This window comes from Castor canadensis, chromosome 5, assembly GCF_047511655.1.
Source record: "Castor canadensis chromosome 5, mCasCan1.hap1v2, whole genome shotgun sequence".
NCBI lineage: Eukaryota > Metazoa > Chordata > Mammalia > Rodentia > Castoridae > Castor > Castor canadensis.
In genome coordinates this window covers 68,699,727-68,721,154 of record NC_133390.1, presented here as the reverse complement: position 1 = coordinate 68,721,154, position 21,428 = coordinate 68,699,727, and positions in this window count along the sequence as shown.

Genomic DNA, 21,428 nt, shown 5'->3' with positions numbered 1-21,428 from the left:
CCATCACATTGTGATGTGGTAAGAGAATGGGATTTACTGTCAGAAGAGGCCTAAGCTTAGTAATTGTGGCAGGAACAAGCAGCTCAGGCTGTAAGACTCAAATTTTCCTTATATAGTAGAACGAATATAGGTTATCATAAGAAACCAATGAGATTAAGTATATTTAAGGGATTCATAGCATGTAAACCACTTACAAATCATTGTCTTCATTACTATTTTACTTTTGTGAAGTAGTTTATAGGAATTGACTTTGAACTTGAATTTATTTTCCTATTTCTATTAATATAAAAATCTCTTACATCTGTGGACTGATTGCAGCTAAAACTGAAGAAGAGAATGAGGGTTTGGACTAGATGAACTTTAGTTCTTTCCAACCCAAAATTCTGTCTGCATATGATTTGTTTAGTCAAGGTCACCACACTTTCTCCCTAAATACTACAAAGCCTCCCTAAAAAGATGATTGAAACCAAAAAAGGTCAACCACACATAGGCACTTGCCAAAAGAGATGAACTGTAGCATATAGTAGGCAAAAAATACAGAAATCCTCAAAAGTATCTTTCTACCAATTAGAGATTCCTGGAGATCACATTTTTATTATTTTATTAATACTCCTACTTATTTGTGTATACATGTGTATCTAACAATAAATGATACTTTAGCAAAATTAGACATTTATCTGTAGTCCTTTTCAGGACATTTTAAAACAAATTGAAAGTGTCCAGCATATGCTGTTTTGATTTCAGCTTCTGGGAACTAAACATTTTATTGTGAGCCTTCCCCATTGCATCAAACATTCTTTAGATATACCAGTTTTGAACATCAATGTCATATTCAGTCATATGGGTATTTCATAATTTAATCATTTCCATATACCTGGCTATTTTCTTTCTAACTTTATGCTATAATAAATAAAAGTAGAGAGAATATTCTTATACTAAATAATTGACAAAGTTTAAGTTTCTTAAGGGATATTACTATGTCAGCATAATAAGCCTTCATACTTAATTCTAAATTTTATTTTTAAAAGTTTTCACAAATTTATACAATCATTAAGAACCTTTTTATAGTGAAATCTCACACCACCTGCATTGATGTTTTGTTGTTGTTTTTAGATGTTTTAAAATGATAAATGAGTAACTACAATCAACTAAACAGAACATTAAAATGTGCCAGAGTGAAACATGACTGCTTGTGGTTTTTGTTTATAAAAAGAAACTATAAAAGTTTTCATAAATTTTAAGGTTAGAAAGAAACAGTAATTCATATGTTCAACTTCTTGACTTAAAAAGTGATAATGCAAACTTCATTCAGTTTTATTGGCAAATTAAAATTGTAACTGTTGTGTGTTATTTGAGAGGGAAACTAGAAAATAAGAACAGAGAGAGGTGAAAGACATATAGGTAGAGCTATAAAAGAAGAACTTCATAGGAAAACAACCAAGCAGTAAAAAAATTTAGAGACTCTAAAACTTGTTTGGGTTTTTGCAACTGTGAACAAAATAAGTAGAGATGTGAACCTTTGGATTTGGAAATTCAGACTGAGGATGGAAGTAGGACTTAGGGAGAAGATCATAGATTCTTTGACCCTGAACTAAATGATAAAAACTATACAGATGTGTAGTCTTTCTTGGGCTTGGAATACAGAGACAAGTGGAAACAGTTCCTTTAAGGCCTAGTCTTTCTCATTACCTGAAGTTTTAATATACTATGATTTATGACGATTACACCAGTTTAAGTAAAGATAGGTGCCTGTTCTGTTATAGCAAAAACAAATTTAATAATACCACTAGAAATTAACTTTTAATGATGGGTAACAAAGGGTTAAGATGATAAAATTTTATAAATATCTATACTAATTAGTAGCTTTGCTAAAATTGGCAACCAGAGCTTTAGAAAATAAGCCAGGATACCAGCAAGACTGATTTTTCCATAAACAAAAATGATTTCTTGACTGCCCAATTGCAGACTGTAAGGCAAGAAAACCCTTTAAGTGGGTCCTCTCTGGACATATAGGATAAGTTTTCTGTTCTAATCAGCATCTCGTCTAGCTTAGGCTGACAAAACATTATTGTTCTCTTAACCTTTGCCAAGCTGAGGAACTTTACAAGTATTTTTTCACTAATAGCCAGAATGATTTATGGGTTTCTCTCCCGCTAGCTCTTCTCAGTTAGAAAAATAAATTTTCTCAGCCTCATTTCTTCCTCCCCATTATTTCCAGTTCTCTACTGTTTTTAACCATAGTCTTCTTCTTATGAAAGTCATACTTTGTTTTGCATAGTTTTTGAAGTATGGCAGTATCTAATGTGCTTTAAATATGAAAATCAAGTATCTTGAATATTCTGGCACAATTCCTATTTAAAATATTCTGTACCACTGTATTCCCAAACCATTAAAAATATCTGGTCCCTCAACAAATACCACTATTTTCCCACAACACTGTTTTCAAATTTGAGTGGCAAAATCTACAGGAGACAGAACCATACAATATATTTTTACAATCAGGAACTCTAGTTTCAGGCAGATCCGGGTCCTCCATTAATTCAGCGTGTGACATTGGACAAGTTACTTGGCTTCCACAGGCTTCAATTTTCTTATCTAGAAAGGGAATATTAAATAAGCAACCTCACTAGGTTGCTGTGAAGACTAAAGTGAGGGAATTTATGCTAGCACTCAATCAAACTGCCTGGCACATAGAAAACCTTCCATAAATGTTTACGAGTATTATTTCTCAGCCCCAAAATTGTCACATGGTTATTAGTGGTTGTCAAAGAATTCTAAGAAAAAAGTTAACTTGACCATAGAAGGTAAAGGAACATGAAAACTAGTGAAATGCCACTTATTATGATTTGTACCTTGGATAGTTGGGCATTTGTAGGTTACTAATTACTGAATCATTTAGAAGGAAACTATAAGAAAATCATAGAAACTATAAGCCTGGCTGGGTTCAGGTAGTCATATCTAAAATGGGAAAGCAGGCAATTAACTCGGTCATATTGCTTGCTTAATGAACACTATGGACTCTTACTGAGAACTTGCTAGCAAAATATAACAAAGGGAAACACATCTATAAATCAAAGATGTTTGCATATATTTAAATATTTTTAATACGGATGGAAAAACTACACTTCTAAGCAGAAAGAAATATGTAAATTTATTCTTTCCCTCTCTCTGTTCAAACTCCAGGATTGAGGAGAGTTGTGGTTTGTTTGTTTTCTTGTTCTTTTTTTCTAATTAACAACTTTGGGAGATTGAATAACTATTGGCAACTATGAGATTGTGAAATATTTCTTAATAATCCACATGAAGAACTAAGAGTCTAGCCAAGAAGGCCAAGGTGAGGAAATGAAAGAAAAAATTCTAAAGCAAGCTGAGTTCATAAAGCAAAGTATGGAGGGAATAATTTGTCATCATTTCAACAGCACATGATGAAAATGACAGTACAAATACTCTGTTAACTAATATACATTTTGGCTAAAATTTTCATTTTTCATGTAATTGCATACTTCTTTATGAAAGTTATTTAGTATATGTACAATTAAGTGTGATTTAAATTTTTAGCACTGTAAGACTTCTCATATAAATAAGTTTATAAGGAAGAAAATACAAACTTTTGTAAGAATATGTGCTCTGACTTGTAAATGGCTACCATATCTATAATTTATCATCTCTTATAAATATTTTCACAGTCCAAGAAAGAAGAAAGCTAGAGGAGTCACAGGTTATAGCTACAAAAACATGTGTTCCATAGGATGCAGGAAGCAAAGGACATTCTGAGAAAGGACCCTTATTCTCTTTATACATGCCAGTCTTAATGAAGACCTTAGCCTTTAATGGTACAGAATTAGAAAAGAGGAAAAATACAAAGAATAAGCATAATAATCAGTTTTAGAATTTGTAAAATGGCTTACAAAAATTCATTTTTATTTCTTTTGGGCTTTTTGTTTTTGTTTTGGTGGGACTGGGGTTTGAACTCAGGGCCTTACACTTGCTAGGCAGGTGCTCTACCACCTGAGCCATTCCACCAGCCCTGTTTCTTTTGTTTGTGGTTATATCCCTACCATCTACAATAACATCTGGCACATGAATGGTATTTAAGAGATATTTGCTGAATGAGTGAATACATGCGTAATATTCATGCATTATACTAGAATTTAATGCCTGAATTTAAAGGTGTAATTAAGCCACAGATTAGATAAAATTCAATAAACATGTATTACATGTCTATTTGGCAATAGGTACAATGTTAGTTGTTACAGGAAAAGAAAACACAAGAGAAAGGAAAAAAGAGGAGAAAGAGAAGAAAAGAAAGCAGAATAATATTAACTTGAAAAGCTAATAATTGAGTATGGGGTAATGACAGAAATGCAAAATAACTAATTAAAAACATAATCATAAAAGTAATGATAAGAATGGTATAAGCAGAGCTCTGTGACTATATTGAGGAATAACCAATTATTCCTTGCAGGTATCTCAGTGAAGAAGAGATGAGTTTATTGAAAAGGTTGGTTTTAGTTCTTCTTGAACCTTTTTCTATACTTAGCTTACTCAACGTAGCCACATTGAGTCCAATTTTCCTATTTCTTTGGGATTTCTTTCGCCTCCTACACCGCACCATTGAATGAATTATATTTTCTCTATTTAAAGTCTCAACTACTTTTTCCAACTTTTAAGGGTTTAAGAAGAAAATGTAATATGATCAAGGATTGGTAATTATAAATACTATTTTTGAGAAGTTTGATAATGAAGAAAAAGGAAAAAACAGAAAAAGTAAAAAAGGAGGGCATAGAAGGGATACGAGTGAATTAGAGAAATTTTGTAGTATTTTTAGGGTAGAACAAACTACTAAAGATTCAAAAGTAAAATAAGGTAACCAGTGAAACAAGACCATAGTCTACAACAACTGTTTTAATTATTGTCCCACATTTCCCAACCCTCTTATTTCTCCTCTCATACTGCAATTCCAGTTGAGGACTTTGAACAGAGAAAATGAAAGCCATTCACTGAGAATGGCTTTCTCAACCTATCATCAAAACAGTACTAGTATCAGCACTCATGTTTACCCTCTCTAATTACCCATCCCTATCCCATACCTTTGGCTGTTGAAGAGGCATATCTTCTCCTGTCCCTGGCGTGTGCTCTGGATCTATCCCTCCAGTTTCTCAGGGACCTAATCCCATTTAGTTCACTCCTTCTCTTTCCTATATCTTCAACCTTTTCCTTTCTGATTCTTCCCTAGTATTGAAACATACTACAATGTCATTCATCTCCAAACAAAGCATATAACATATCTTGACTCTCATATCACTTTTCAGCTACCACTCTATCTCCACACCTCTTCACAACTAAGTGCCTCAAGATTGTTTAAGCTTCCTCAGTTCCCTTTCAACATCCAATTCATACTAATCTGGTTTCTATTCTCATCACTGTAATGCAACTGATCCTGCTAAGGTTACTAATGTCCAACAGGTTTAAATCTAATGAACACTTTTCAATTTCCTTCATGTCTGATTCCTCAAAGTTGTTCAACACAGTCGACTTTATCTCTTCTTCAAACAAGCTTTTCTCTTGGCTTCTATGGCTCACTCTCCTAGTTTTTCTTCTTTTCTGACCACTTCTTTTCTAGATCCTCCTCCTCTCCACAAATGAAGTTATATTGCCTCAAGGCTTTTTTCTAGATCATCTTTCTTTATACTCTATATTCTAATTTTTAGAGCCTATGATTGTCTGCTTCCAAGGATTTAAATAACAACCATAGGCCTATGACCCACAAATTGATAATGCTAAGCCAGATCTCTGAGCTCCAGATCCACATAATCATTGCTTTATTTGATATCTCCATTAGGATATCTTTCAGAACTCTCAAAAATCCTGCCCCAAACTGAACTACTCCTGTTCCCCACTTCAGTGATTGCTATTTCAATCAATTTATATACTCCCACCAAATCAAGTAATATAATTATTATACATTTTATTACTATATTATTCTCAATCCTTTCCCTTCCCCTACTTGGTGACAACAAAACTATGACCAACTCCCATGTTTTGTCAATTCTGTATCCCATACTCCACTTTACATATTGTTGGACATTGAAGGAAAAGAGCACATTTATTCTCTGAATCTCAGAGAGTAAACCACAAGAAATGGGAATATTTGGAGATTGGCACTAATAAGGTAGTTGATACATTACATAATATTTAGAATTAAATGATGACTTTGGAAATATTTATCTTCCTAGCCTTCTCACAGCTCCCAATCTCTTTGTTCTTACCTTCTCCCATTTAATCCTATTTCCCACTTCTATAAAATTTCATATAAGTCAGTCTTTGTTTATCATTATGAAAATTAACAATCCCTATAAACCTCTCACTCTCTCTACATACAAAATCATGAGCATTTAGCCTGATTCTCTTAGCTATGGTTGAATTTTAGGACAAAAAATATCCATGAAAAAGTCTTTGTACAGTTACAAGAGAGATTTAAATATTTTTACATCCTACAATAGGAATAGTGAAAATATGATGAAGAAAAGATTTTCTTCCTTTTGTCACACTACAGAGCATGCTTTATTGAGTGGGAAGGAAGAATTAGAAGATACTTATCCAGCAGTGTTATAATAAGGCTTTACTTAGATTCAGTAAGAATAATTAGCAATTTCCTCATCACATTATTTTTTAAATCACTCAATTTTTTTTTTTTATTCATATGTGCATACAAGGCTTGGGTCATTTCTCCCTCCTGCCCCCACCCCCTCCCTTACCACCCACTCTGCCCCCTCCCTCTCCCCCTACCCCCTCAATACCCAGCAGAAACTATTTTGCCCTTATTTCTAACTTTGTTGTAGAGAGAGTATAAGCAATAATAGGAAGGAACAAGGGTTTTTGCTGGTTGAGATAAGGATAGCTATACAGGGAGTTGACTCACATTAATTTCCTGTGCGTGTGTGTTACGTTCTAGGTTAATTCTTTTTGATCTCACCTTTTCTCTAGTTCCTGGTCCCCTTTTCCTATTGGCCTCAGTTGCTTTTAAGGTATCTGCTTTAGTTTCTCTGCATTAAGGGCAACAAATGCTAACTAATTTTTTAGGTGGCTTACCTATCCTCACCCCTCCCTTGTGTGCTCTTGCTTTTATCATGTGCTCAAAGTCCAATCCACTTGTTGTGTTTGCCCTTGATCTAATGTCCACATATGAGGGAGAACATATGATTTTTGGTCTTTTGGGCCAGGCTAACCTCACTCAGAATGATGTTCTCCAATTCCATCCATTTACCAGCGAATGATAACATTTCGTTCTTCCTCATGGCTGCATAAAATTCCATTGTGTATAGATACCACATTCTCTTAATCCATTCGTCAGTGGTGGGGCATCTTGGCTGTTTCCATAACTTGGCTATTGTGAATAGTGCCGCAATAAACATGGGTGTGCAGGTGCCTCTGGAGTAACCTGTGTCACAGTCTTTTGGGTATATCCCCAAGAGTGGTATTGCTGGATCAAATGGTAGATCAATGTTTAGCTTTTTAAGAAGCCTCCAAATTTTTTTCCAGAGTGGTTGTACTAATTTACATTACCACCAACAGTGTAAGAGGGTTCCTTTTTCCCCGCATCCTTTTGATGGGTGAATTAAGTCCATTAACATTAAGTGTTAGTACTGATATGTATGTGGTGATTCCTGTCATTTAGTTGTCTTAGTTGTTTGAAGATTTGATTGTGTGTACCTAAGTTGAGGTTACTCTCTACTGTCTTGCTTTTTCTTTTCCTGTGGTTTGGTGCTGCCTGTCTTTTCATGGTTAAATTGGGTTTCACTTTCTGTGTGCAGAATCCCTTGAAGAATCCTTTGTAGTGGTGGCTTTGTGGTCACATATTGTTTTAGTTTCTGCTTATCATGGAAGACTTTTATTGCTCCATCTATTTTGAATGATAGTTTTGCTGGGTAGAGTATCCTGGGGTTGAAGTTATTTTCATTCAGTGCCCGGAAGATCTCACCCCACACTCTTCTTGCTTTTAATGTTTCTGTTGAGAAGTCTGCTGTGATTTTGATGGGTTTACCTTTGTATGTTACTTGTTTTTTCTCTCTTACAGCCTTCAATATTCTTTCCCTAGTTTCTGAACTTGTTGTTTTAATGATGATATGTCGTGGGGTAGTTCTATTTTGATCTGGTCTGTTTGGTGTCCTGGAGGCCTCTTGCATTTGTATGGGAATATCTTTCTCTAGATTTGGGAAATTTTCCGTTATTATTTTGTTGAATATATTACACATTCCCTTCACTTGCACCTCTTCTCCTTCTTTGATGCCCATGATTCTCAAGTTTGGTCTTTTGGTGGAGTCAGTGAGTTCTTGCATTTTCTTTTCACAGGTCTTGAGTTGTTTAATTAATAGTTCTTTGGTTTTTCCTTTAATTACCATTTCATCTTCAAGTTCTGAGATTCTGTCTTCTGTTTGTTCTATTCTGCTGGATTGGCCTTCTGTTTTGTTTTGCAGTTCTGTTTCGTTCTTTTTTCTGAGGTTTTCCATATCCTGGCTGTTTTCCTCTTTAATGTTGTCTATTTTTGTCCTGAGTTCATTTATCTGTTTATTCATCATGTTCTCTCTTTCACTTTGGTGTTTATACAGTGCTTCTTGGTTTCCTTTATTTCTTCTTTTGCTTTTTCAAATTCTCTATTTTTGTTGTCTTGGAGTTTCTTGAGTGTCTCCTGTACATTTTGGTTGACCCTATCCAGTATCATCTCTATAAAATTCTCATTGAGTACCTGTAGTATGTCTTCTTTTAAATTATTCTTATGGGCTTCATTGGGTCCTTTGGCATAGTTTATCTTCATTTTATTGGAGTCTGTATCTGAGTACCTGTTTTCTTCATTCCCCTCTGGTTCCTGTACTAATTTTTTGCTGTGGGGAAACTGGTTTCCCTGTTTTTTCTGTCTTGCCTTCATTGTCTTTGGTGTTGTTACTGTCCCTGTACTGTGTGCAATTAAGTATTTTCTAGCTTGTAATAATAACAATGGTAATATTTAGAATGGAAGGGTGAGCTGAGATGGAAAGCAAGAAGTTAAAGAAATGGAAAAAACAAATACACAGACTGGAGGGAGAAAACAGAACAAGGTGTCAGACAAGAAGATTTCAAAGGTATAAACAGGAAGCTTTAGTGTACTAATCGACAGTAAGCTGAACAGACATTAGAGAGACAGAGAGAGGATTGAAAATCAAAAGTAAAAAAAAAGATAAGAATAAAAATAAAAAATAAGTAAATGAAAGAAAAATCAATATAAAAATGTATTAAAATAAAATGAAAAAATAGAAAAATTTTAAAAACCCAAAAAACCAAAAAACCTCCAAATTCAAATGCAATGAAGTTTCAGTCTTAATAATTTGGGTGTCCATCTCAGTCTCCAATCCTGGAGATGGTGCCTCAGATGTTGTTCTGTAGTTGTCTCATCAAAGGGGATGCATAAAGTAGAAAAAAACTACACACACGCACAAAAAAAACCCCACCAAGTCTCCCAAGTTAAAATGCAATACAGTTTCAGTAAGTTTTTCAGCTTGCAGGTGTAATTCGGTTATTCTCTCATCAAAGGTAGGGAGACAAAGAAAAAAAAAGAGTCTGGAGACAGTTCTGAGAATGGTATTTGCAGCTGTGGCTTGCCTGCCTGTTGCTGTCAGCCTGCTGTTGCTGGAGGCGTTATCTATGCAGATCTCAGGGGTGAGCTTAGTACTCACCTGGCCTTGCAGGCTTTGTTTACTCAGATTTCTCCTGTGCGTGAGCCTCTGCTACAAGCTTTCCCCTTTCCAAGCACACTGGGAAAAGTGACACTGCACCCGCGTTGTCAGGCTTGTGTGTTTATTTACAGTTCATGTCGGAGGTGGGTCTTCCCCCCTCTCCTGTGCAGTTTTCTTCCCACTGACACTTTCACAAGCTTTCCCACTCCTGGTTGCTGGGCACGCACCCCCACTCCCGCCAGAGGCTCTCCAGCCAGGACAGCTTGTTTATTTACAGTCCCGGGAAGGATTCCCTTCCCCCAATCTTCAGTGCTCAGTATGCCCTACCCTCTTTCCTGCATGTCTTTATTGCTCTTATTGCTTATTACTCAGTTTCTCTTTTTTTCCCCGGGTAGAGGTCAGTCTGTCCAGGGGGCTATGCTGCTCTGGCCCAGGCTTGTCTGTGGGGGAACCGCGGTACCACAAAGCTCACCTGGTCCGCATCTTCCCAAGCTGTCTGGGCGCCGGCGACTGGCGGCCTGGGGGCCCTCCTGGTTTTCCTCAATTTTTTTTTTAAAAACCTGGATTAAGATGAACTGCTTTAGAATTTATATGGTGCATTGATTATCAGAGAAAAATGAACAGAATCCCAGTATTCTTTGCACTTTGGCATTTAGATTTTTCTTATACAATAAAAAGCAAGCTTGCCTTCTGGGTGTAAGGAGAGCTTCTAGCTGTAAGAGTTAATCAATCAGGAAGGGCATTTGTGGGCAGCAGTTGTGAAAAATTGCCAACTTGACCTTGATAAAAGAAAAAAATCATTGAGACTAGTGGCAATGGACACTTATTATCCATGTGCTGCTGTCTCTTTCACAGTTTTAATTTAGTTTAAATTTCTATCCCCTACCACCTACTCACATACATTCATGTGCACTATTAACATCATAAGATACATTAAGAGCCCTTCCAGCTGGTTAGGAAGCTTCTCCTAGCAGGCTAATAACATCACTTTGATTCAATGATACTGTGTATAACGTGATCTAATAAAACTGTGTATGTGCACTGAAAAACAATCAGCATAAAAGAATAGTACACCACTCAAAGTGACAGCAATTAGGAGTACAATGATATTAACAAAATTATCCTGATTTATACAGCTTGGTGGAACTTGTATCCTATATTTCTTTGAGTCTATAATGTTCATTGAAGTGGATAGACACAAAATGATAGGATCTCAAGACTGGGAAAGATACAAAGGACCACCTACTCTAATCAGCTGTTAAATGTCTAAATGATCTCAACAGTATTTGTTCTAAGTGGTCATATACCACATATCTGAACACTATTCCTATCCCTCATCTTCCCATCTATCCCCTGCAATCGAAAGGAGAACAATATCTCTAGAGAAAATGTTTTCAATCTTGGCTGCCAAATGGACCACCAGTGGGAGCTTTAAAAAATCTTCATGCAGAGCTTACAGCCCAGATCAACTAAGTCAGAATTTCTGAGGGTGGGACCCAGGAATCAGAATATATTTTGTCTTTCAAAGTGATTCCAAATGCAACCAAAATTGAGAACTATTGCTTTAGAGTTAACACATCATGAAAATGATAAAATTGATTTTTACAGGGAGTCAAAATATTTCTGCAGTTTCACCTATAGATCCTAAAAGAAGTTTTCTTGAGAATTCTTAGCTGAAGCTCAGAGAAAGACCCCCTTTTTTTTTCTTGTCAAGTCAAAAATTAAATAATACATCATTTTTGGAAAGCATCTGTAAAAGGCTTAGAAATATAAATGACAGACATTACATGTAACTTCATTTGTTTTTCAGCCCTTGAGGAAAAGATCCCTTTCCTTAAACTTTTACACATTTGAGGAGAAGAGAATCCTCTGTCTTAAGAGGTTTTGACAGAAAAAGTTTTATCCAAAGTCTGGTCCCATGAGATGCCTGCCCATTTCTTCCTTATGTGAGATAGGGTAACATACTAGTAAACTTTCTGTTTTAGGATACTGCATGATGGATTGCCTTTATATTCTAGTAGAGATCATGCAAAGAAACAATCATGAAGAAATCCCCAGGACATACACTATATTAAGACTATAAAACATCTCAAGAGGGCTGGGCATAGTGGTACACCTCTATAATCCCAGCTATACGGGAGGCAGAGGCAGGAGGATCATGGTCTAGGAACAGTTCTGAACAAAAACATGACACCCTATCTGAAAAATAAAGCAAAAAGGTCTGGAGTGTGGCTCAAGTGGTAGAGCACATTTGAGGCCCTGAATTCAAACCCCAGTACCACAAGAAAAAACCTACAAGATACTGTTCCTTTTCATTATGTGAGTGTGTGTGTGTGTGTGTGTTTAATAGTCTTAGGAACTAAATGACTTAAGCCTAACAGTATTGTTACAGTTTGGATATGAAGTATCCCTTAAAAGGCACTTATGTTGAAGGATAGATCCTTAGGTGGTAGATACAATCATTGAGATGTGATTAGATCATGAGTGTTCTAACTTCCTTAATAGATTAATATATCAATGGATTTATAATTTGATGGCATTAGTGGAAGGTGGTAGGAGGTAGGGCCTGGTTAGAAGTTGGTCTTGAGATTTGAAGGGTACTTTGTCCCTGGTACCTCCCTGACTCTCTCTTTCTCTGCTTTCTGGCCAGGATGAGGTAAGCAACTTTGCTCCACCTTGTCCCTTTACCATGATGTTCTGCCTCACCATGGCCCAAAAACAATGGAGCCAACCCACCACATACTGAAACCTCTGAAACTGTGAGCCAAAAATCAATCTTTCCTCCTTGTTTCAGTGACTGATTTGATAAATCCATTCATTCCCAGAAGAAAGTATTATCATATTTTTAATAGCTTAACTAAACCAGGATTGATAGACCAAGTGTGGTAATCATCCTTCCACATGAAAGACTGTAGAAATACATATTATGTATAACTTTTTAAATTTCTTTCTTTTCTACATTAAATGTATCCTCAATTTCTTCAGTTATTCCTTATAAAATATGGCTTTACTTTCTCTCACTTTCCTCTTACTGCCCTATGACTAACTGTAGCTCTCTTAAATTATGGTTCCCAGAAATGTGGTGATTATCTTCTTCCTCCTAGGTGCCATAAAATAGAAAGCCTCCTACTTGAAAAAAATGGTATAAGTAATTGATCGATATTTTTTACAGTGAAAATATGATGAACCACTAAATAAATGACAATAAATTAGTACAAGAGGAATGAAAAGAATGCAGCTACCATGAACTTAGCAGAGGAAGACCTAGAAAGTAAGAAGTATGTAGAAAAGGTAGATCAGGTCATGGTTATGAACCTGTTGGTGTTTTGGTGCCTGGCAGTTGGGTGTTGGATATTTAAGAGAGGCACTCAAGGGAGAGATCTGAGCTATAAATATTAGAAATATACCAATTTGTGAATCACTGGTATTTAGATAATGCTTAAAGGCATTATATTGCATCAGACCACCAAGGCAACGAATAAGTAAAGACAGAAAAGAGAAGAAGTGCAAAGACTGAACCCTAAGGCATTCTAATATAAAGTGAGTAATATACCTCAGAGCAGGCACTGAGGTAGTTGAGAAAACAATATAGTGTGGAATGTGTGCCAAGTGAAGAAAGGTGGTGCTTGACTTTGTCAAATGCTGCTGAAAGTCTAGTAAGACAAGGACTCAAGGATATGGATTATGTTGACAGGAATGATTGTGGTAGAGTAGCAAGGGTAAAAGCTAGATTTATAGCATGTTCAAGAAAGAACAAGAAGAGACGATTGGAGATGAATAAATATCTTTCTCTTAAGTGTTTGTATAAAGGGAAAAGAAGAGGCACGTGAACTTCAAGGGAAGTGAGATCAAGACAAAGGTGAGTTTATTGCTTTTGTCTTTTGAGTAAGAGAATAAAAACAGCATGTTTCTTTATACTGAGGAAAATTCATTAGAGTGGGGGGAAGGAGCCAATGATGCATTAAACAGTAGGGAGGACATCCTTGAGAGAAAAGATCTGGACCACAGTTGAGGGCCTGGCCTTATCTGGAAGTACTTAGTTTTCTTACAGTGAAAGGTGAAAATACAGAGCATAGTAGACACAGACGTACTATGAAAGGTAGGAAAGATGATGTGGCTTTTGGAAATTCTTTGTTTTTATTTTCATAGAAAAGAGGAAGAAATATGATAAATTCATATAAAGTTAAGGGAGGAAGTATTGGACATTTTTTTTAAAAAGGAAGGAAAGAAATAATTTAGTCTAACAGAGTGGGTATATAATTGTTAGGCAGCACTAAGGGCCCACTTAAGGTTAATGATCATGAATATACAGTGAGACCAGTCAAAATGGCTCTGTGTTTACCTCTAGTCATGTCAGCTAAACAAGTACAGACAGGCAATAGGCATAATATTATACTTAACCATGATTGAAGGCAAATGAGAACAATGTAGTTAGAGGAAAGAAGCTGAGGGTATAGGCAACAGAGCTAGTATAACAATCGATTATATAATTTAAGACGAATAACAGGAAGTGAAAACATTAGTGATTAGGTATCATATCTAATAGATATTTTATTGATCCTGGTGGCTTCAAAGGATTGTTGGAATTGAGGTACTGGGATAAATGAACGGAAAAGGTTTGAGGGAGTGGTAGACAGTGTGGAAAGCTTGAAAGTGAGATTGTGCAAGGATTCCAGTAATTGACAATCACAGAGTTTAAACTATGACCTATAGTGTGACTGAAGGAAGGGAGAAGACAAGGTCATTGAAAGAGAGGAAGAAGAAAAAAAAAGAGAGGGGAAGGAGGTCAGGAAATTAAAAAGTCAGGCAGTTGGAGGGTTGTCTATGTGTATAAAGAAATCCAAGATTCAAGACAGCTGTATTATTGGAGAGAATGACAGAAATGAGGAGGAGTGATCTTCTAGAGGGTCAGCACATGACTGCAAAAAGAAGAAGTAGTGGGTGGAATCAACATCTGATGGCATAAAAATCAAATCTTAGGAGGGAGAAGGATTAGAGATGTTTTGCATATTTCTTCTTTATGCAACACACTTGTTTTCATCTCCAGCTTATCTTGATATATTTGTTTTAACACATATTCTGTTTTTATTTGTGACTTGGATGAAGTTAAAGAATAAAACAAGTTAAAGACAGCTTTGAGCCTCTAGGCTCCTTTAGGTCAATAATAATCCATTAATAAACATCTTACTAGGCTGAAAATGTGGCTCAAGCAGTAGAACACATGAGTTCAAACCCCACTACCACAAAAATAAAAAGAAAATAAATATCCTATTAATTTGTTATGGTTTAATAATTTTAGTATCTTTGCTAACCATGAAGAGATGTCCAGCATTGTGAAACATGTCACACCTTGCTGAAATTTTGATACTTTGTATCAAGTGCAAATCCTCTCAGACTAGAATTATGCAGTCCCTGATAGTTCACAAACATATTCTCAGAGATCTGCAAGTTCTTCTCATATGTCCTCACTAATGAGAATTATTCTAATTTTTCATTTCATTTTAATCTTAATCTTTTAAGCAAATACAAACATATTCAATATAATTTGGATGACCCTTTTATAATTGAAGACTGCCATACTACTTCTGTTCCCAGGTCTGTATTTATCCTCACATTGGTACCAAGAAGTACCACTTTGTTAGTTAAAAAAAAAAGTTTAAAAAAAAACAAGAGGATGCCTTAATACTTAAATGATGCATGTGCACCAAAAGCAGGCCAAATGACATCATTGTATCCTCAGTAAGTGATGATGTTACAGTGCTTCAAATAAAGAAAAGAAGTGGATGACCTGAATCATCACATAGCATGCAGTAGAATTGGAAGACCAAACCCATGGAAGTCGGTACCACATACACATTGTTAAATAGTGGTTTTAGTTCACTGAACAATACTAACTGTTACATGAAATTAATGGGATGAATTTTAAATGATAATGATTTTGTGGTTTTATTACCATTCATATTGGATGATCTTAATTTATAGTTTTACTTATATTTAATTATCATTAAAATGAAAATAATTTACATAGATTCTGCCCACCTTCCCCTTTCACTTAATAGTGTTACTCAGTTCAGAGAAATATCAGTCATTTCCTTTAGTACTCCATTCTGGCAGCCAGAAGTAATTACCTTTATCTTCTAAAGTCAGTCGTGCATCAGTTACAATCTCCCCTCCCCCAATCCTCCACCAAGGTCAAATCTTATGCGCTCAAGAGCTTAACATAACAAAAGTTTGTATCTTCATACTACAAGTCTAAGGAGCAAAAGAGCTCTGTTCATCACAGTCACTCAGATACTCATGCTAATATTGACCTTCCTAATCACCAGAAAGGTAACAGATTGCTTTTAAAGTTTCTAGCTAGAAATGCATTATATCATTTCTAATCACATTTCATTGGCCAAAAACATTCACATGGCCATATTTAACTTCAAAAGGGACTAGAGAGAACAGTCCTTCCTCAAATGGTAGAGGAATTGAAAGGATTTGATAGATAATCCTATGTGCTAACATATCCCCTGGAATCTTATAGGATGGATATCATATTCTACATTTTAGAATTAATATTCAAGTCAAGCTTTGTTTTTTCAAAAAAAAAAAAATGACTCCAAATAACTTAAGCAATAAAAGGAATTCATTACAAAAACTAAAAAGGTTCAGAAAGATCAAGAACCAGGATAGTTCTGGATGTTTCCATATAAATCATACAGATTTAAATGGATGGCCTCTTCAAGTGTCCCTATCAGGTTTAACAAGGTTCACACAAAATCAGTCATTTTGAAGTTCATCCAAGGGGTGAGAATTGATTAGCTGTATTGAGTTACATGTCAACCACATAGCTAGGGGACATGGAGGTATCCCTATTGATATTCCCCTTCACATGAGGAAAAAGGTCACTCACAAAAGAAAAAACAATGTTATTATGAAACAAAATAAAGAGAAACAATGTGCAACCAAAATGCAACCTTGTTTCTCTTTTGAAAATTTTAACTTCATTAGACTGTCTCTTGGCATCTCTTTCATTCTTGATTCCCAGAAGTCTTTTGCTCTTCTCATGATTGTAGCACAGGAAACTGACAAGAGAAAAGATCCTGCCTGCCCACAATTATCTTGCCTAAGGACATGTTGCATAGCTGAAATATTTCACCATTATAGACTTTGTTTTGTGTAGCCATTATCTCCAGGAAAGGTTTAACACCAAACAGTCATTGCTAAAACAATTTGTGAGATTCGATGGTCATAATTTATCAGAGCAAGACCATGTGGGAAGGAAATGTAGGACCATGTGGATATTTTTAAAAGTCTGCAGCTGGGGGAGTTTCCTGAAGAATGAAGATTTGTCTGAGGGGTTGGGGGTATGACTCTAGAGAGAGGTCCTGAAGAGACTTAAATACTAGTAATGTGGTTGGAGAATGTAGTCACAGGCAAACATTTATATAGCAAGAGTATGAACACAAAATGCTTTCTTTCATTCCATATTTGCAGCATCTGACCTTTGAAATTTGGCTACTATTGAGTTCTTCATAAGTACCACCTGTTTGTCCTACTTTGGGGAATCAGTTATAAATAAAATGAGTTATTAATATTTGGCAATGCAGCCTCATATGCTGAATACAAAGTTTTACTGACTACTCTGCTGAGTCCTTGAAGACAGATGGACCAAGCATGTGTGCATCATTTGAAAAGGCAGCAGTATGTAAAGGAGGGCCAAAATCTTGTTCTGTCCACTCCACCCCCACATGCACTGCTTCTGTAGGCTAAGCTCCCTGGATGACTAGAGAGGGTTTTGCAAATGTAAGAAAGAAACAATAGCTTGAGTCTGGGGTAGGTTTGAATTCTACCTATCTGTCTGTCTGTCTATCTATCTATCTATCATCTATCTATATGCGTACTGTATGCATGTATGTATTTTAATAAAATATATTTCATATATATATGTTTTGACAGTACTGGGGATTGAACTCAGGACTTTGTACTTGCTACTTAAACATTTTACCACTTGAGCCATCCTTCAGCCCTTTTTTCACATGGGGTTTTGAACTTTTTGCCCTGGCAGCTTTGGACAATGATTCTCCTATGTATGCCTCCTGTGTAGCTGGGATTACAGGTGTAAACCACTGTGCCCAGCTTATTTTTATTTAATTTTTATTTATTTAATTTCTTTTTCTTTTTCTTTTCTTTCTTTTTTTTGCAATACTGAGGTTTGAATTCAGGGCCTACACCTTGAGCCACTCCACTAGCCCATTTTTTGTAATGGGTATTTTAAAGATAGGGTCTCATGAACTATTTACCCAGGCTGGCTTCAACTGCGATCCTCCTGATCTCTGACTCCTGAGTTGCTAGGATTACAGATGTGAGGCACCAGCACCTGGCTATTTATTTAATTTCTTTAAAAGAGACTGATGCTAAAGAGTTGCTAGATATGCTTATGATATAATGAATTTTATAATAATCCAGATTTTCTGAGTACAATCTCTCACTGGGCACAAATTAAGCAATCTAGATGCTGCATTTACTCTCTCAGACCATGAGTAACTTCTACTTGGAAGAATGGTACAAATGTAGAAACAAATACAAAGATAAGAAAATGGGCTTTCATGCTATCTTGCTAATATATTGCCATTTCAGTTCCCTAAATGAATTCTTAGTGACCTGAAAGCTGACATAGATTCTGAACTCCCATCAAAATTCTAGACAGGAGCTTAGAGGCTAGTAGAAAAACTGATAAATAATTTAAATTTTAAAAGACTGAAGACTAAATAAAGAAAACATTAGTAACTGTGTTCATTCCTTAGGCCAAGGAGTTAGTCAATTTTTAGGAGGGAATGAGGTATATAGTGACTTTATTGCAAGAATGGACTTAGAAATGCATTATATAGGGGTTTATTGCATTATTATAGGGGTTTATTGCAAGAAGGGACTTAGAAATGCATTATGTAGAATGCTACTTGTTACAGTATAGTGAACTAAGGCACCTATTTGCTGCAGGCTACTTTGCAGAGGTAGCTACAATTACATGGGTTTACTAGGAAACTAGAGAGTAGATTTAAACTAAATCTAGTGTCATTATCCTGACTTGGGAAAACCTCAGTGGCTTCCCACTGATACCAGTGTGAACTCTAAAATTTTTGACATGGCCTACAATATCCTGTCTAATCTGGCCCTTACTTGCTGGTCCAGTCTTAGCTCATATATTCTATCTACTTGAGCCTCTTTTAATTTCTTCCAATAGCCTAATATCCTTCTTACCTTGCAGATACTGGTCTCTTTAGCAAGGATGCTCATTCTCCACTTGTTTAAGTGGCTAACGCCTACATATTTCAGGTCCCAAATTAGCCTACCTTAGTCTTCCCTGACTCACAGAGGAGGTCAGGCCCCCTTGTTGCACATTTTCTTTTGTTCTGTACCTTTATAGAACTCAACAGAGTGATAACTGGTAATCAGTGTGGTCAATTTTAAGTATCTATCCCCTCAACTATTCTGAAGGTTTCAGAATGCCCAGGACTCATCTGTTTTAATCATTTTTGTCTCTCAAAACAAAGCACAGTGCCTAATATTATAGTAGATGCTCAATAAATATTAGTGAATAAGTGCACTGCAATTTAGGACTCTCATTTTTAACTCAGCATTAATTCTTCCTAGGCCAAATCAAAGGATAATAAAGCCAGAGCAAACTAGAAGTACTCAGATAATGAGCAGTAATTTATACATAGTGACAAAGCAAAGCAAAGACATTTACCAATTTCAAAAATAGATTATTTCCAAAATTTCATTGGTAGGGCTGGGGATGTGGCTTAAGTGGTAGAGTTAAAGTGCCAGACTATCATGCACAAAGCCCTTGATTCAACCCCCATCACCACCAAAACCCCAAAATTTTACTTTATTTTTTTAAGTGTGGAATATGTCCTTTAGTTGTACTTGAAGTCCTAGGCTAATTCAGAATGACTGATCTATCAAAAAAAAAATGCTTGAGGGTGGTACTGTCAGTACTGTTTTCAACTACATTTTGCCACAGCTTATAATATTATTTCTATGGCAAAAAATTCTTAATTCTATATAAAGATATCAATAATACACTTACCCTTTGTCAAGCAGCTTTCCCTGGACACTCTGAATCCCATGACACAGATGAGAAGAAGAGGTAAGGCAAGAGGGTCTGCTACAGCAGTAGTCACTCCAGGCTAGAGGTGATACTTCTACACACGCATAACATTTTATTTCCTAATTCTACCCCTCACTTTTCATGTGACCTACAGTAGAAGAACAAACAACAAGGGCATCAAATACAGGAAAAGTGATGTCTGTGAGTAATAACTGGGAAAATACTGTAAGGTTATCGGTTGTTTATAAATCAGATATTCATACATCATGTCTATTAGCTAAGACACTCTACTCAAAATAATAATTAGAAGATTCTTATTAAACATGAAGCCAAAGAGAAGATATTTGAATAATTTATGTAAAAGCCAGATGACTTATACTTACTCTGTCCAGACACTACTTGCTAGTGGCTAGAACTCTTTTGTCTATCTGCCAGGCCAGATACACAGTGCCTCTTTTTCTTAGATACCAATAGACTAATTGTTAGCTAAAGACTTATAATTTCTTTGCTTCCTCCCTCTTCCTATTAGTCTACCAGGTGCTTCTGTCACTTCAGCCTTACTTTTCAATATAATTTCCAAGGTTTAGAGTTTATTCTCTAATCATCACATTTTAAATAGGTTTGAGATGAAATACTGGGAATACAGACATCTTAATCTCACCAGTGGCACTTTATAAATCATATTTAAAATGTATCTCCTCCATGAAACTGTTTTGCAAATACTTCTACCCACTACATGTCAATTTCTGTGCCTTATTCCTAAATTCAAAGCTACAGTTGATGTTAGAAGTCTTTTAGCATTTATTGTCTTCCTCATTTTCCACACTCATTGCGTTGAGTCTATATTAAAGCCATATGAATCTAGATCAGGGAAGAGGCTGTGGTTGGTAGGTGAGGCTTGGGGTGGTGGCAATCAGAGTGACTTTCTGGAGAAGAGGGCTAGAGGCTACAAACTGCTTGAAAAGGGAACCAGTTGTGATTGTGAAATGAACCCAGTTTTGTCTTAGGGTCTGTGTTTATTTGAGGGTGACTTCAGATTGGGTTTAGCTGTTTTGATTGATTTTTTTTATTGCTTTTGATAGCATTGATATGAATAAAGAAAAAGAACTTTTATCCACCATAAGGAGCCTCAGCAGTCCCACTATAATAATAAATCGCAACTGACAATTGGTCTTAATTTCAGGGAGAAAAGGGGGAATATAGAAATATGGTAAAATGAAGAGTATCCACCTGAAAGAGGCAGCTGCTACTTGGCTCGAGTAGATTATTGCCATGTTAGAATGTGGGCACTGTGTTATCAGTGTTTCCTATTCTTTGAAAGAAGCCAGAAATCTAGATTTTTATGTGAGCACTCCTAGTTTTTTTTTCAGTGTTGGCTCAAACTAGTGCTTTTTGTGACTTTATAAGACAGTATGGCATCTTTTTTCAGGAGACATTGATATCCGTTCTATCTCCACTGACTCATTTGGTAGGAACAAGAAGTCCACATGCTAATGCAAATAAAGAAGGGGGAAGAGGTTCAGGAAGAAGAGAGGAGCGGGGGAGATATTCTGCAGTGTATAAAGATAGTAAGTATTGATGCTTTACTTTTTACCAAAAAACATCTATCTATCTATTTA